This window comes from Daphnia pulicaria, chromosome 1 (assembly GCF_021234035.1).
Source record: "Daphnia pulicaria isolate SC F1-1A chromosome 1, SC_F0-13Bv2, whole genome shotgun sequence".
NCBI lineage: Eukaryota > Metazoa > Arthropoda > Branchiopoda > Diplostraca > Daphniidae > Daphnia > Daphnia pulicaria.
In genome coordinates, this window is record NC_060913.1 from 31,275,543 (window position 1) to 31,292,659 (window position 17,117).

At 43.2% G+C, this 17,117-nt stretch overlaps 1 protein-coding gene and 1 long non-coding RNA gene across 2 annotated transcripts in view; one reads left to right on the top strand and one right to left on the bottom strand.

Annotated features, from left to right (window-relative positions):
* The window catches only part of LOC124341905 (homocysteine S-methyltransferase YbgG-like), a 65,672-nt gene that overhangs the window by 23,620 nt on the left and 24,935 nt on the right, over positions 1-17,117 (top strand). The window contains exon 2 of the mRNA XM_046794864.1: positions 4,457-4,590. The gene's annotated coding sequence lies outside the window, so the exon portion shown is untranslated. The remainder of the gene's footprint in view (positions 1-4,456; positions 4,591-17,117) is intronic.
* Positions 2,839-17,117, bottom strand: part of LOC124342396 — a 37,274-nt gene continuing 22,995 nt past the window's right edge. Inside the window, exons 2-4 of the long non-coding RNA XR_006918805.1 lie at positions 6,243-6,288; positions 5,960-6,168; positions 2,839-4,924 (exon numbers count right to left, since the gene is read on the bottom strand). This is a non-coding gene — a long non-coding RNA (uncharacterized LOC124342396). The remainder of the gene's footprint in view (positions 4,925-5,959; positions 6,169-6,242; positions 6,289-17,117) is intronic.

Below are 17,117 nucleotides of genomic sequence, written 5' to 3' on the forward strand. Positions count from 1 at the left end.
TGGTGGTGGTGGTGGGTACGCGCCGTGATGGATGGCTGATGGATGTTTCCACAGTAACTCGAATTAAATCTAAAAGAGGGTGGAGTCGAATTAATGGAGCACAATCAAGCGCGGCTAATTCGATTTCGATTTTTTAGACTTTAGCCGCAAAGGTGCACCACCCACCCTCCCCTCCGGTAATGAAGGGGAAAGCAGAAGAAGAAGAGGAGGTGTTAATGCCAAATGCAAACGTAATTCGAGAGCGCCACGACCAGATATTTTATCATTTTATTTTTACCCTTAGGGATGGGATGGGGGGGTTGGGTGGTGTTGGTGGTTGCGCTGGGTGACGGTTTGTGTGTGTGTGTGGGGGAGGGTTGCAAGGTTCGTTAGAGCTCTTCACCGCACATCGCGTGATTGAATTGTTCCCCAGACGACACCATTTAACCCGCCCGCTCCCTCCTCCTCCTCGCCCACAGCATCTCCCCCCTTCCCCTTCCCCGCTACACCCACTCACAGATCCTCATCGATCTGTTTGCACACATCCGATCACATCATTTATAACCTAATCAATAGCTCATATTCAATTAGCGGCCGGCCCCCGTCGTCCCACTGCCGAGGAGGGTGGCAACTTTGTCGAGCTCTTTATTTGGATTGATTTGGATTGACTTGGGTTTCTATTTACAGCAGATTGTCCAGACGGACAAACCAACATTTGCACGGCGAATGCAATCAGAGCGTGATTTGTGTTTTGTTTTTCCTTTTTTTTACAATCTCGATCAAAACAACCAACGCAATTTACATCTTTTGTTTTAATCCCGAGAAATAGAAAGTCGACAATTTCTCAACCGAGTCCACAATTTCTTTTCTTTTTTTCTTATTTTAAATTTTCGAGTTAGACAGACGGAACGAGATTTGTAATCAGGGCGGACGTCTACAAGTCCAACAAGGTCCATCCTACAGTCGTACACGGGTTGCATGTGACACGAAAGGTCACTCGGCTCCTTATTTAGGAGATGTAACTAGGCTGTCGCTACACACTGACAACTCTGATGAGGAGGCGACGCTCCTTGTTTTTCCTTTTTTCTTTATCTGCCTCCTTTTTGACTCGGGAGCACTTGCTATGCGTACACACGGCCGTGAGTCGAAGGAAAAAAACGGGAAAGAAAAAACAAAAAATAAATAAAAAAATAAAATGTCCGACTCATCAAGTCTCTACGACACTGATGTGTGTGTGCGTACATGAACATTTTCCATCCGCCGAGCGCGCACGCACGACTCCTTCTTCTTCTTTCCTCGCCGAGTCGGCGGTGATATCACCGGTCACGAACGCAACTGTGCACTTGTACTCTACGTGTCTGTGTAAGGGAATCCATCGATCCGCCCTTTGGGGAGGGGTTGGTAGGATACGGAGTTGATGATACAAGAAGAAGATGAAGAAGAAGAAGGGGGCTGGGGACGGGGGTGGGCGGATAGATTTGATGGCGATGGATGGAGATGAAATCCCAACCCCCTTTTTTTCTTCTTCTTCACGAGAGAAGAAGAAGAAGAAGGAAGAGAGAGACCGTGATTATCCGTGATTACGCATCACTTATTTAGCCAAGGGGAAAAAGTCGCCGTGTGTTGGCGTTGCTCAAATGCGTGGGGGGAATTTTTATTTATTTCATTTTTATCCGATCTCCCCCCTCCCCCCAATAAAAAAACAAAACAAAAATGTTTTTCCTAAGAAAAAAATTTTTAATTTTTTTTTTTTTAAGAAAGAAAAAAGGAAATTAGTTTCGATGATGGGCCGTGGATTCGTCTCGGTCCGAGAAACATTGGCGGCCGCTAGCGCTGACATCGTGACACGGCAGAATTTTCGGCTTAACATTTTCCCTTTTTTTTTCTTTTTTTAAATTTTAAATTTAAGATTTTTTTTCCAAGATTTTTATTTTCCCCCGTCGTCTTTAATTCAATCCGCCCCCTCCGATCTCTCTCTCTTCTCTTGATATTAAAATAATTTGAAAAATAAGAAGAAGAAGAAGGAAAGAAATCGTGAGAGCGTGAGGCAGAGTCGGGAATTGCTAGCGGCCGCCGCTACGGTCGCCGTCGTCGCGTCTTCGTTGGACGCGTTCAAGGGCCCGGGACCAATCAGAACGAGGGGCTTTTATCCATCGCCGACCGAGCGAGAGAAAAAGAAAAAACGAAAAAGAAAAAAAAACGTGGGGGCCGCACGTCGTGTCGGCCATTTTGAATTCACGCTCCAAATACGCAGCAGCAGCAGCAGCAGCGAACGAGTGTAGACGGGCCGCAACATTTCTCCTCCGACTCTCCCCAATTCACTCACGGCCACTCTTTTTCGTGCATTAAATAGCGCAGCCAAAAAATTGGCTGAACCAAATAATTAGCGTAGCGATTTCTGTTTTTCTTTTTTAATTATTTTGGGTTGTGTCGTGTCGTTCGTGATGACGTTGACATCATCCCGCACGACACGCTACAAACACTGACAGCTCTGACGAATCAAATGAGAGCGCCAAAGGGCAAAAGGTGATGCCTGAGGCGAGGGGGAGGGATGCTCCTCCTGGCCCTCGTGCAATCCAAGTGTTTGATGAACGTGTCTTATCTTAGTTATCACGACTTGTGCTCTGCTTCTTTTTGGGATTCGACTCCACTTAATAATAATTCTTGATGATTTTTGCTGATGACTAGAAAGGAGGGGGGGGGTTGGTGTAGTAGTACACACGTGGGCTGGTTTACGGGGTCTCCTCTTCTTATGTCGACTTCCTTTTGTAGAACGGCATGTTCCAACCGCGAAATTCGATCCCGCCATCGCCCGATCCTTTCCCGTCTGTTTCCCCCACCCCCACCCACTTCCTCCGCTTTTCAAACGTTGGAAGGAATAAATTTAAAAGGAAAAACTAATTTTAAAATTATCGTTTGATATCATCTTTTGGAAAAATTACGTGGGACGAGAGCCTCATCGATTTCGTCAGGCCCATCAGCTGATGGGATTCAGTTTTGGGACTAAAATGCACGAAATGATTTGATAAACAATCAAACAATCTACAAAAATTCTTGGGTGATATATTTAGCCGAGGATGAAATGTCGGTTGTGGCCACCGGAAGTTTCACCATGCGCGGCCAGTGAAAAACAAACAAGTAGCAGCCTGCGTCGTCGACTTGATGCTTTAATGCCTGCCATTATGATTTTGTTGTGTCAAAGAAAAGGAAATCTGAGAAACCAGAGACGTAACTTGTGTCAATCTCTCTTGTGCCGGGGCCTCTTCCTTTTTCTTCGTATCATTTGAATCTACAGAAGCGGCGCGCACATGTGTAGCGTGACACGGAGTGATTACACCTCGTCTCAAAAAGAAAAAAAGAAAATAAACGTGCAGTTTGAATGATATGCCCTGGATTGCGTATTTTTGTTGACTGACTGGACAACCCCTGCAGCCATGACGCCCATCACCGAGTTAGATCAGAATATGTCATAATAATAATCAGGGGTTGGCCGTGACAGTTGGGTCTATTTTTTTTATTTTTATTTTTATTTTTCGGTGTACTATGTAATTAGGTCGGTTGATTGTAGACGTGTTGTAACCTTTTGTTTTGTTACTTATTTTTTTTGAATTACATTTCGGTCAGGGTCATTATTTTTTTTTAAATTTAATTTAATTTTCCAGGGAATGGCGTATTGATTGACGTGAGATTGACAAATAAAAAAGCGAAATATCTCAGTTGTTGTTGTTGTTGTTGTACCGTAAGACGCGGGTGAGCGACTGCCAATGACAATTTGTTGAAATTTGTCAATGCGGAACAGGTCCAAGACAGGAAAAACAATTGGCGTTGATTATTATTGAGGAATGAAATTCGACAACATTTTTTCTGTCGACTTGAATTTTGTCTTTCCCCTTTTCCCCTTTTTTTTTCTTTTTCATTTGATTTGATTCCGTCGGTAACGTCTTCCGGAGTAGGGGGGAACTGGCAAATTCCACAGGATATTGTTGTCGAATTGGATTTGTGAGGATGAATCCATTCAATTCAATCCTCTCTCAAATCGATCAGTGCACACGACGACGACGACGAACCCATTTTCCATATGTGTCGGGACGAATTGGAAAAAGAAAAAAAAAACGGAGGGAGGGGAATCGAAAAAAAAAGGAGAGGAAGGAGGAGGATCGAGCGGAGATGAACCCATTGGACTGTGTCATAGAAGCGGAAGTAGAATTTTTATTTTCCCGAAAAAGGAAACACACAGCCAGAATCAAAAAAAAAAAAAGTACCGAAAATTTGAGTTGGGGGATTTAGATTTATGCATTCACTCCCGAGAGAGATGTCACAATTCATAATGAGTGAGAGAGAGAGAAAAAGAGAAAGTTTGATACATGTTACGTGATGATGTTTTAGCTTTTTATTTTCAAATGTTTTTTTAAAAAAACAGGGAGGAGATGCTTTATGTTCATATTTTTATTTTTATTTTTTCGATTTGATTTCACAGGAACGAAAATGAGAGAGGGGGGATTGCTGCCAGGTCACCGCTGGGTCACCCGACTGCTTTTAACATCCAGCATCATCGGCGCATATGGAAATTTGCCCAAGCGCTTCTTCCTGTTTCCGGTCGGCGCATGCACGGTACGCCCCCTCTATCCATCTCTCTTTTCTCTACTAGTAGTACCGTCCGTAGTAGTAGTAGTTATGAAAATCGTTATTTAGGTCATATTTCTCATTTGATTTCGAACTGAATTGGTTGTAAAGTTTCAAAAAAAGGGGGAAAAATCGATCCACGGTGATTTATGCGCCGGGGAGAAGAAGAAACCTTTTGAATTTGGGAAAGAGAAAAGCTGACGAAAGGGGGGGAGGCTAAAAGGCGATTGGTAAGTGGATGATCCACCTTTGCACCGAGTTGATTAGTCCTTGGCAGCGCAGGCGAAGGTTAAAAGCCCCACCCGAAAATTGGAATGAAGCCCTTGGAAAAAAAGAAGAAAAAAAAAAATTTTCAATTTCACATGGCAACGGTCAAAGGAAATGAAAAAGGAAAAAAGAGAAGAAATCGATATTATTTTAATCACTGATAGTTTCTGCGTTTTCTTTCATTGGCGGCCGATTTTTTCCTACAGGGTAAAAAGCCCTGGGTTGGGGAGTGGTAGGGGGATTTAGATATCTCTCTACTCTACTCTACTAATACGTTCGTTTTGACGATGCTGTGTAGTATAACAAGTGTGGGATAGTCATTAGACAAATGGATGGCAGCTCGAGCTGCAATTTTAAACATTAGCCATACACACATTTAGTCGGAGTGAGTTCTCTCTTTCTTATCTGTCTGTCTGTCTGTGTGGTACACAGGGAGGGTCTCCTTGATTAAAACCCTCGCAGACCCCACCCCTTTTTGCGTCGGGAGACGGACTGGCATCAGCAGCAGGAAAGTCATCGGGATCGACAGAGCGCCAACAGATGATCAAAGCTCAGAGTATTACATCTAGTCCCCCCCCCCTCCACTCTCTCTCTAGCTTCTTTTGTCACGATTCTCTCAATCTTTCCTCTTTAACATCCAATATTCCTTCGTCTCTCGTCATCTTGACGCAAATTGGAATTGAATCAATTTTTGTGTATTTTTTCACCCCGAAATTCCACGCTGTCCGTCAAACGTTGTTGATACTCTGTTAGTATAAAACATTAAACGAACGTAGTTTTATGACGCGCGACAGTGACAGGACATGCGTGTGTAATGGATCCTTCATTGGGACGATCATCTCTCCTTTTATGTCCGTACACACGTCGCCGTAATAATAGTCAAAAAAAAAAGAAGGATCGGACACAAACAAAAAAAACATGTCGGCTCGTCTTTGTCGTTGGTCTTTTCCATAAAGGAGGGGTTGGGTGGGGTGGGTGGAGGAGGAGCTGTTTGTTATTTGTGTGTGTGTGTTCTTTGTACCGAACTAAAAGATCCTTTTGGCAATCATGCGGATACGTCTACATATGTGAAGAGGCGCAGTGACTGTACCTTGATGTTGCGGGTCCTCTTTTCCCTCTTCACTTTTTCTTTTTTCTTTTTTCCTGGGCGGCGAATCATCACAGAGAGAAAAAAAAGATGGAAAAAGATTTTTTCTTCTTTTTTTTGTAAATCAACCAGGAGATGATGATGATGGCCCATCTGTGAGCTGCTCAGCTGTTCATCGTGTCGTGATGAGTTTTTTTTTTCTTCTTTCTCCTCTTATCATGGCGACATATTGAAAGAAGATTAGAATGCTATATAGTATATAATACTTGATTGAATTTTCTTTTACCTCTTGTTACGGGCGATGATTGATATGGGCCGGAGCTCGGACAAATCTGCAGAAATGGAATGAATCAAAATTAATTTCGAATCCAATTGCACAGTTTTTTTTTTTACATGTACAAAACATGAAGTAACGCGCGTTAGTTGCGCGACGTCCCGTGACTAATGAACTTTTTTTGCGCGGGGGGGTTAACAGCTCTAAAATAAAAAAATTGCTGAATCATTTCCGTGGATTTCGTATTGAAAAATTTCCCACTGTGGTTGTGGGGGGGAAGAAGATTCGTGTGAAACGCCCCCGATACGTAATAAAAATTCATCAAATATTGCCATGGAGCCGCAGGATTCATTAGTCTGTCTCGATTGCTGAGCGAGTCGCATTGGAGGCCCTCGATCAATGTCAATATGCGACTCTGGTGGACTAAATACGTCCCCCAGCTTCTCATCTATCCGAGTGCACAAAACTTCTTCTTCTTCTTCTTCTTCTCCTATTGTGAGCACAAATGAGTTTCGATGAAGTCATTATTGCGACTGGATAGGAGCAGCCAGCCAGCCCCCCTTCTGTCTCAACGGGGAGTCTCCACAGGCAATTAGAACCAAAAATGCGCATGAAAATACTTTTTTAAAAAATCAAATCTACCGCCATCAGCTGATGGACACACAAAAAAAAGGTACTAGATAGGAGGATATGTGTGCTCTTATAATTAGAGCCCCCCAACAGGAAACTGTCTGATTTTTTTTTTCCTTTTTTTTTTGATTTTTTCGCCCGGTAAATTTGAAAATATAAAAACGGGCCGATATCATGTGAATCAGCAAATGTCAAGGGCCTATGAAAGAACCTCCCAGTGTGGTTGTTGTTATGGTCGAAGAAGCGCTCGGTTACCGTATCGAATCGGGCGGGCGGTTTCTCTCCCGTTTCTTCCTCCTTTTTTTAGATTTTGATAGAAAAACGGGTGGGGAGAAGGAAGAAGAATATACTATTGTTGTTGCAACTTCTTTTTTATTTCTCCAGGAGGGAGAGAGTTTGTTACACTTTTTATTTTTTGGGGCTCCTGGTGCTGATGCAGCTCTTCTCTCTTTTCTCTCTTAACACACCATCGAGGTGTCGGTTATTTTACTTTTTTGGGCTTGTCATCAGGTGCAAAGAGAGTAGACCATTTGATTTTTCTTCCCACGCTCAACTTTTTTTCTATTTGATATAAACGAAATTCCTTGTTGTTATTATTATTATTTTTTTTTTAATGGACGAAATAATTTCGATGGGATGATGATCAACCAAAAATGTGCGACAATTTTTGTTTAAATCCCCCGAGCCTCCCCGCTGTTGTGTCAACGAAACGTGTGTCGCCGTTGCGTAACTGTTAAAAAAGTGACTCGACAACTTAACACAATCAAAGTTAAGGGGTCTCATCGACACATTTTTTTATTTTTCTTCTTCTCTTCGTTATTTGAAATAACCGCCGTTTGTGTTCAGCCCCTGGCGGGTTCATAGACCAAAATAAATACAAGTGTCGCCGATCCCATGGATTCGAACATTTTCATATTTATGTATTCGCCATCAATTTGAATTGAATCAAAACAACCGCTATTTTCCAAATATAGAGCGTCTAATGTTGTTGACTCGATCATGTGGGATCGAGCACAGCCCCTAGATTTTTGTTAAATTCTCCCCCCACCCCTCGTAGGGTCCAGTGGAAAATACCCTCGGACCCTGATGAATAAGGTACTCGAGTTTCGATTCATTTTCCATCGCCCCGACTCAAAAAAGAAAAAAAGAGTTCCTAGTATATTATATACGAACGTTACGTCTACATATATCCCCCCCCCCTCCTTACCACCCTGTTCAAGTTCTAGTCGTTTTTCGCTCTTACGCCCTTTGGCTCACGGTCGGCCAGATGAATAGACCCGCGCGCGGTTTTTATTTTATTTTTTTCGGAAAAAATAAAATAAAAATGTAGTACTACCACTATTCACGTCTCCTTGAAAAAGAAAAGAACCCCTTACTAGCTCTAGAGAGAGAGAGGAAGGAAGGAAGAAGGGTCGGGGGGAGGAGGTTTGATATCTTGCAACCCATATATTACGAGAAATCCCCCACCACCACTACCACCGCCTCCTCCTACTCCACTTACCCAGCAGCAAACACCATAGGAAACTCTTGTGTGGAGAGATCCGTTGCTTCACTTTTTCTTTTTTTTTTTTTTATTTGTCAGAGATTTTCAATCTCTTTACTTGTAAACAGATTTTTTTTTATTTTTAAAACAAAGTCGAGAGAGTGAAATTTTTTCTGGTAAAATGTTCACTTAAAAATAAGTTGAATGGATTCCGGCTAATGTTTTTTCAAATCCAAAGAAAATTGGGGAATTTTCCCACTCCAAGTTTTTTTTTAATAAGTGCTCTTCTAGGGAAATTCTTTTTCTTTTTTTCTTTTTTTTTGTCCTGGCTCCTAACTAGGAGCAGCAGCTGCTGGCTCAGCGTTACAAAAATGTTGAAGAAGATGCCAAGGCATTGCTTTTTTTCTTTCTTGGTAGCTCGTTGAAATCGAGCGGATCAATACGAGACGAGTGTGGGCTCCTAAAGGATCCGTGCCGGGCTTGCTCCCAGTAGCCGGGGCCTCGAGATAATATAGATTCCGGCTGCTCTCTGCACACGGCATCGCATCCCCCCCCACCCACCAAATTTATGCACGTCGGCGACTCCTATACCGAGAAATGACAAATTTTCTCGACGAAATTCGCCCGTTTCTCTTTCAGGCGACTCTGCCAAAATGGAAGCGCATGCGCGCCGGCCCGGAATAAATAAAATAAAATAAAATAAAAAAAGGATAAAAAAAAAAATCCTTTAAAGTGATTAGAGAAATATTTCCCACGGATGCGTGTGCAGTAGCAGACGGTGGGGAATGCGCGATCCAATGTTTCTTCGTCTATAGCCGCGCCAAGTCTCCCGGGCCTCGCTGGGAGGAGGGAGGTTATAGGAGGAGGAGCGTGGAGGGAGGAGCCTTTGCTCTCTCCCCTCCACCACCACCGGCTCGGTTGTAGTCCGTACCATCGCAACACGCAGACGAGAGAGAGAGAGAGACGCACAGTTCAGGGCAACGCACTGAAACAAAAAGCTGGGAAACAATTGGTCTATTGTTCGGGCCGTCGCCTGATTGGTTCCTACGCCCCACAAACGACGTCGGAGCTCTCTCTCTCTCACTCTACGTGAGCACCACCACCACCACCACTGACTTTTTGATTTAACAACACGCATCTATTTTTATTATTATTATTATTTCTCGAGTTTCGTAATATCACGTACAATATCGGGAGTGGATTTTTTTATTTTATTTTTATTTTTCCCCGGCAGATATCGACGTGTTTGTTATTGGGTGTTGATATTGCTGCTGACATATTTCCAACTTGCTCTTCTGCCACCCTCACTCAGCAGCAGCCCTTCGACGATTTTGAAAACGATATGAATAATGAATCTAGGAGACTCTGGCCATGTCGACAGAGAGAGAGACACACGTTATATTAAAAATGTGCTCTCTCTCTCTCCACCAGTGTGTGTGTGGGTTCTCCAATATATCACGACTCGTATACGAACCTCATCTCCCGACACGTATATATATATACAGCTCCCAGACTATGATCGATATTTAATGACGAGGAAATACCACAGAGATGATATCATCCTCTCTCTCCGGTCCATCCATGAAGAGAAGGGGGGGGGGGACCACCATCACCACGTGTTTGATATTTATTAAAAAGTGGGAGAGAGAAAAATAAAAATAAAAAAAAACTTGCCCGTCACCTTTTTATATGTACACATATAATCGTTAGACTGCGTGTTGTATTTTTATTCGTGGGTATATGGCACATAGGCGCGGAACATCATCCCCCTTTCAAAAAATGCGGAATATTATTTAGTGGTGGTTGGTAGGAGAGGGGGGGGGGATTCCGACGAAGAAGAATCTTTTTTACTTGGCTCTCTCTCTCTCTCTGGCTGGCCACGCGTGCAATCATTTTGATGTGGAAAATGGTGAGGGCGGGACACGGTCCGATGAAATATTCATCACTTTGACACTTGCTACTCCTCCTTCTTCTTCTTCTTATAGTTGGCCGATAGTGATGGTCTGCCTAGCTGACGAGGCCCTTTTTTCTCTACCATCCACCCATCCAATGGTCTGTGCTGATTTAGACCGACTGCGTCATATTTACGTAAGACGGCCTTGATCGAGTGAATCGATCGATAATTGCCCCCTTCAATTTCTATCGAAATTGTTTTTTTTTGTTTTTTTTTTTTTGTTTTATCAGTTTTCATTCCGACAAAAAGGCCGAACCGTTTTTCTTGGATTTGTCGCAGCCCAACCAAAAAAAAAAAAAAAAAATGATCTAGGAAATGAACGCAGTTGTTGTTGTTATTGGCGTGGAAAATCCCGCTGTTGGCAGACTGGAAAATGTTTTGAAAAGAAGGAGAGAGAGAGAGAAATCCAGGGGATTTTGAAATGGTTGTTATTATTATTATTATTATTATATAAAAAGCGAACAATGACCGGACTCGGGGAGGGCTTAGATATATTTTTCCAGTCTCCTTCTCTTTTATAAATACTGGGATAGCTGTTTTTCTATAAGGCCCCTCCGGATGGATGACGTTGCATGAGATACTCGTTCGTTTTTTATTTCTCCCTTTTTTTTTTATTTGATTTCATTTCCTTGTAAAAAATATAATAAAAATGTAGAAATCAACAGAAAATGGAGCGATGACTTAAAAATAAAAATTGGGAAGTATTTCATAGTTTGAATCGTTAGATACGAAGGAGTCAAACATTTTCTTAAATTGTGAGGTACATTGCGAGTAGCTATTGGAAATAACTCTGGCAATGTTCACGTGTCGTCCTTGGGAATATAATTTTGTCTTCCCTCCCTTCGTATGTATACGTCGCTCGATCTCTCAGGTGTCGCGCACACCTATTCACGCTCCTTCTTCTTTTCAGGGTGTCTGATGGCAATGATCGATGACTGGACTGCTGGCCCATCACAGCAATAGTCGCATTCATGCCATCATCTTTATTTTTCCTAACCCCCAAAAAATAATTTTGATATTTTCTCCTTACAAAAACACGATGATGAGCATTCTATTCTCAAAGTCGAAATGCACTTTTCTCGTGATGGCCCAGCCCCATTGTTGGTGTAGTCGAGCCCAATGGAGTTTGGGAACGGGAAGTTGACGGTCGTGAATGATGTCGACGAATCGTTGCAAGTCGACAAAAATAAAAAAAAAATTCTTTGGCTGTTCGTGGGAAATCGACTGTCCCATATTTTGGTTGTCGAATTCGGTATAGGGCCAGCAGCAGCTCCAGCTCAAACTGCTCAAGACAAATTAGAGTCTCCAATTACAAGCGCATTCTTCTTCTACTTCTACAAAATGGATGGCACTGGCACTCTGGGCTCTTGGACCCCAAACATGTTTTCTTTTCTCTGTACAAGACAAATGGAATATAATCAAATTGGGGCCTTTTATTTTTTTCTTTCAAATCCTTCCGGTTGTTGGCCTGTGCACACAGATTGAGACAAATGATGGGGCGGACTGTTTTAGTTGCTGGAATGCCGCGATATCTTGTTTGATGAGTGTGTGTTTCTTTTTTCTTTTCTTATTTGCTTCTTCGAGAAACAAAAGAAGGAAGAAAACGGGTCATCAGTGTCACTCAGCGAACCGCCCCCTTTAAATCTCCTTTTTTCTATTCTTTTTTTAAGTTGGATCATTACGGAACCGTTTAGTGGCGCATTGAGATTGTCATCATCTTTTCCCCTTTCTTTTTGTTTGGACGTTAGTTGGGAGCCCCCTCCGTTTGTCTCAACAAAAGAGAATGGAAAATCTTAAGCTATGCGCCAGTAGAGTCCATCGTAGTAGAGAGAGGGAGAGAGAAAATGTCGGTAGTCCAGCAGGAGCACCAGCAGGAGATTGCGATTGGCTGTTGAGAATTTTTATTTTATTTTTTGGTCGGAGGGAGAGAGAGCTGCTGGGCAACATATCTGCACTCGCCTGTGCACATGTATACTACTTGGTGTGTGCTGTTATTTGCTATCGGGTCTCAAGGTAAGCTGACACTGAGAACAGCTGGACCTCTTCAACAGCAGCAGCGATTTCCTCTTGTATATATTTACCTTCATCTACCCCCCTCCCCTCTTCGTAGGAGCGAAATGTTCTGATGGGGGGGCCATTCCCCATTCAATAGAAATCGGCACAGGGTGGAGAGGTAGGGGGGTTCTTATATACACACACGTATATGTGATGGGAGAGATGAAAGACCTTATATCCATCAAATTCTATGTTGTTTGGCTCTGCGATAATATAAGGCAAAAGAAGAGGGTGCCTCCTATTTTTATTTCAAAAATTTGTATTTTTTTATTTTTTTTATTTTTTCCCATTGGCGCTCCTGATGTTGGTTGGCCTGGGCTTCTGCTGCCAAGATAAGAACAAGTCCACGCGCATCAGGAGCCTTTTAAACAGCTCAGCTTTTGTCCTCTCGTCGATCTCCTTATCTCAGCACACGGTCTCTTGCTCCTTAGCTCCTTCTGCTTCTTCTTCTTCTTCTTCTCCTTCTCAAATCCGCTGGCTCACACCAAAAAATTGAAATTTATTTTTTTCTCTCTCTTGAAATAAGGAGAGATGATCTTCTTCTTTTTCTTCTTAAAAAATAAAAAATAAAAAATAAAATTTGTTGGAAACGTCTCGGGGAAAGTTCACACAGTTCGGGCGTCGAGTGACACGCACACACACATGCGCCAATGAAATTCAAATGTGTGTGTGGTTTGTACTTGTCATTTAAAACCTCTCGACAATTTTTTAATTTTGATACCCGCGAAATGGCGAGAAGGAGATTCCGGTTTCACGGAGGCGTTTCGCTCGGCTAAAAATCGTCGCCTTCTCACTGGTGCTTCTTCTGCGTTCTGCTTAATGATTTTCTTCGACTAAGAAGAAGAAGAAGGAAGATAAAAGTTGCTTCTCGATTTAAGTTGAGTGGTAAAAGAAGAAGAAGAAGAAGGATCTGCTGTGGTAGAGAGGGGGGGGGGGGAGAAAAAGCTTTTCATCATCATCGTCTCCATCCTGTGCGATGTGGTCGATCAATAATCTCCAGCCTCACGCCGGATCCTGTCGTGTGCGCATTTTTCTCTCTCTTCTCTCTCTCTCTTCTTTCCATCATTATTTGCCATGACGACGACCATCTTTTTTCATCATCATCATCATCATCATCACCAGTAGACTTTCTCTCTCTCCACGACCCAACAGCTTGCGCCGAGGATTTTCAAAAGGATAGAAGGTGGAAAGAGAGAGAAGGAGAGAAGAACATGGCGTCGTCTTATTTTATTTTTTTATTTTAAATTTTTAGATTTATCATATTTCTCAACAGTCGACGAAGCAGCAAAGTCTGAAGCAAATAAATAACGGCAGAAAGCCCCCAGGGCTTTCTAAACGCGCGCAAGTTTCTTCTTCAAATTTTATTTAAATTTCTTTATTTTAAATTTCCCTCCTTTTTCTTATTTTTTTTTTTGGCTTCTTAGCTTTCGCTGGGCGGAGGGGGGGGGGGAGTAGTCAAGGAGGGAGGAAACTCTTTAAGAGACAGATGTAGGAATTGTGTAAGGTATCCGCCCACTTTCTTGCCGGGGAGGAGGAAATTCGAGGAAAATATCAAACACACACACACACATGAGATGAAGAAATTCATATGTAATATATCTATACACACACACACACATACACGGGCAAGGAGGTTTATGTAAGGGCTGCTGGCTGGAGGAGAACGGTGGGTGGGTTGGGAGGATATCGTGCAAGATTGTGCTGCTCCCAAGGAGCTCCTCCCCCTTTTCCCCCCCCGCAATGATGGCCGCCATCATTCCGAGCCAAGGAATTGGGAGGAGTCGGGAAAATACGTATCCGAAACATTTCTTTTTTTTTTTTCATTTCTCCCTTCTCCCGAATGTGTGTGTGTGTGTGTGCACAGCTCAACAACTTGCCTCCAGCTGTGACTGCGGTTCGTTCGTTCGTTCGTTGGGTCGCTGCTCGCCGCCTTCCACCTGGTTGCGTGCGAGTCCCAACTGCGCCCGCGAGAAAAATGATCACCACCGCAACCAAATGGAAAATGTCGGGCAGCGCAGAGAGAGAGAGAGAGAAAATGTAATAATAATAATAATAATAATAGCAAGACCTACAGGTGACGTTGATATATAAATAAGACGGACGGTAGCAGCTGATGGCCCGTAAGTAGCGGCTCGACCAAAAAATGTGAAAAAAACAAAAGTCCCGAATTGGTCAGATTTTCACGGAAAAGTCGATTGTCGGTTGCGTAACGAACTTTGTTGGGCGGCAATCAACCCTTCCTTAAAAAAATCAAAGTTGAGGGACGAACAGGAGTCGGCCCAAGTTGGCCGACATACCGACGGGGGGTCGGTCCATTTTGACTCCCGCACACAAAACAAACAAACAGAGACACACACACACATGGCGTCCATTCAAAATGGCGATCCAATCATCTGGGGGAGGGGGTTGCGATGAAAAGGGTTGCATCGCAACGCACAGCGGGGGGTCTCTAGCCGACCAAGTTGAGTCTGACGAGTCGATGATGATTGAAATCCAAAACCTTTAGCGACCCCCTAATCACCAGCGGGAAACCTCCTGAAGGGGTATTCTCATTGAAATCAATTCGACTGGCAGACACACACAAACAAACAAAACGCATAGACAAAATCATTGACAAACGAAACAATGGCCGGTGTGTGTTGTGTTGTCCCCAAAACATCACACACAACCACACACACACACAATCCTTAATATTTATTCATTGTGGGTTTCCTCTCTCTCTCTCCTGGCCTTTTGTTTTCTTTTCTTTTCTCGGCTCCTTGTTTTTGTTTGGCTGGCGCGTCACGCTCCTAATCAAAATAACACAAAACCTCAACCCTTCACTTTTTGGTTTTATTTTTTATTTTTCTGATGGCGCAAAAGCCAATCACCAAAAAAAAAAAGTCGCGGGCGGAATTGCAACAACCCAACCCCCTTCCCCCCACCCTAAAAGTATCTATTGGAAAATGGATCAATTTGTAATCCGGCTTATTTCAAATTAAGGGTCGAGTTCAGCCCGGGGTTCCACCAGCCATTTGATTCCGGTCGGATGAACTTTTGTCGTCTGAGCGAAAACTTTTTGGTTCAAAATTTTAATGGAGGGGATGATCATGTTCTCATCATCGGATAGACTTTGCCCAGCAAATTTTCTATAATATCCACTACCGTGTGTGTGTGTGTGTGTGTACACACATTCGGCCGTTCTTTCTTTTCTGTGTGTAAGGAGCCGGCAGCCGTCAGGAGCTCTGGCGATAGTTTTGAAACTCAGTCTAGATTTTCTTCCGCCACCACATCAGTGTGTGTCGATGCAGAAGGGAAAAGGAGACCGACGCGGTGGCGGCGGCAGCGGCGGCGGCAACGGGCCGGCGACGAACGGAGCCGGAACGGAACTGGAAAAATCGCGGACAAAAGGATCTCGACATGGAGGGAGGGAGGGGGAAGAAAAAAATCAGTGGCAGCAGCAGCAGCAGCAATGCTTCAATAGTTTTCTCTCTCTCTCGGGTCTCGGCGTCCGCTTTTATATTTAAGACACCCCTCGGTCCGTCCGTTCGTCCTCCGATTTTTCTCTTTTTCGGCCCGGTCACCCCCCCCCCTCCCTCCCTCCCGTTTTTGGGTGGTGGGGGGTTCGGACCTTTAGAGGGATGCGCATCCACACATATGAGACAGACATGTGAAGAAGAAGCGCATCCAGCCGAGTTGTGGTGGATATAAACACACACACACACAGCACATAGACTGTGGCGGATGCTTTTTTCTTTGATTTGATTCTCTCAACTGAGAAATGATTTTGATATCTTCACATTTTAGCTACCAGGCATCTTTTTATTTCCTTTTCGACGGACTTGTCCGGCAACAGCTTTGGAAGATTTTTTGGGAAGGCATTTTCTTGTTACCTTCTGACTTGTTGACCAAATTCAATGGACATTTGTGTGAAAATGGTTCAAATCTCTTTTTTTATTTTTATTTTTTCACATTTGTTTCATTGCAGTTTTCTCCTTGGACACATTTTGTTTTGAACAGGAGAGGGGGGAGAAGAAGAATATCCATGGGAGTACGGAACATGGCATGAGCGCCAGAAAGTCGACAAAATTCACGTTTGGTTGGGTAAAACTAACGACTCGGAAAGGCGACAGATAAAAGAAGGCGAATGATAACACCAGTAGCTGAATATAAACCGCATCGAATCCCCTTTGAAAAATTGTTTTAAACAAATTTCAATTTTTTCTAAAGTCTTAAACTTTTAAAAAACTATTTTTTCATTTCAAAGAAATCCGGAGGGATCTTGTGGCACATCCGGCTTCCTTTTGTTTTGTTTTTCAGTCCGAGATAGTGGAGAGGGTGTGCTGAGCTTTTGAGGGTTCATCATCGACACCACCCACTTATGAAACTTATTGAATAATAAAAATAAAAAAGTGAAAAAGCCGCAAAATGAATCGAACTGAAGAATATGTGCGGCGCTGTGTACCAAGAGACCGTGCAGATAAAAATTAAAAAAAAAGACAAGAAGGAAGAGGGGTCCCTTCCTCTTCTTCTATTTTTTTGTTGATGTACGCGTAACGTTTTGCTCGCATCCGACCCTCAGCCAACGTTCCCCGACTGTTTTAATAAGTTTTTAATGCCCGTGAGAGTGGCGGTATATATCGGAACGCGTCTCTTACCTCCCCCCAAACAGATTCCCACATATGTGAAGAAGGGGAAGGGGGGATGGATGGATGGATGGATGTATGTAGAGTAGTGAGTGTGTGTGTGTGTGTGTGTGTGTATAGACTTCTTCTTTTTTCAATAG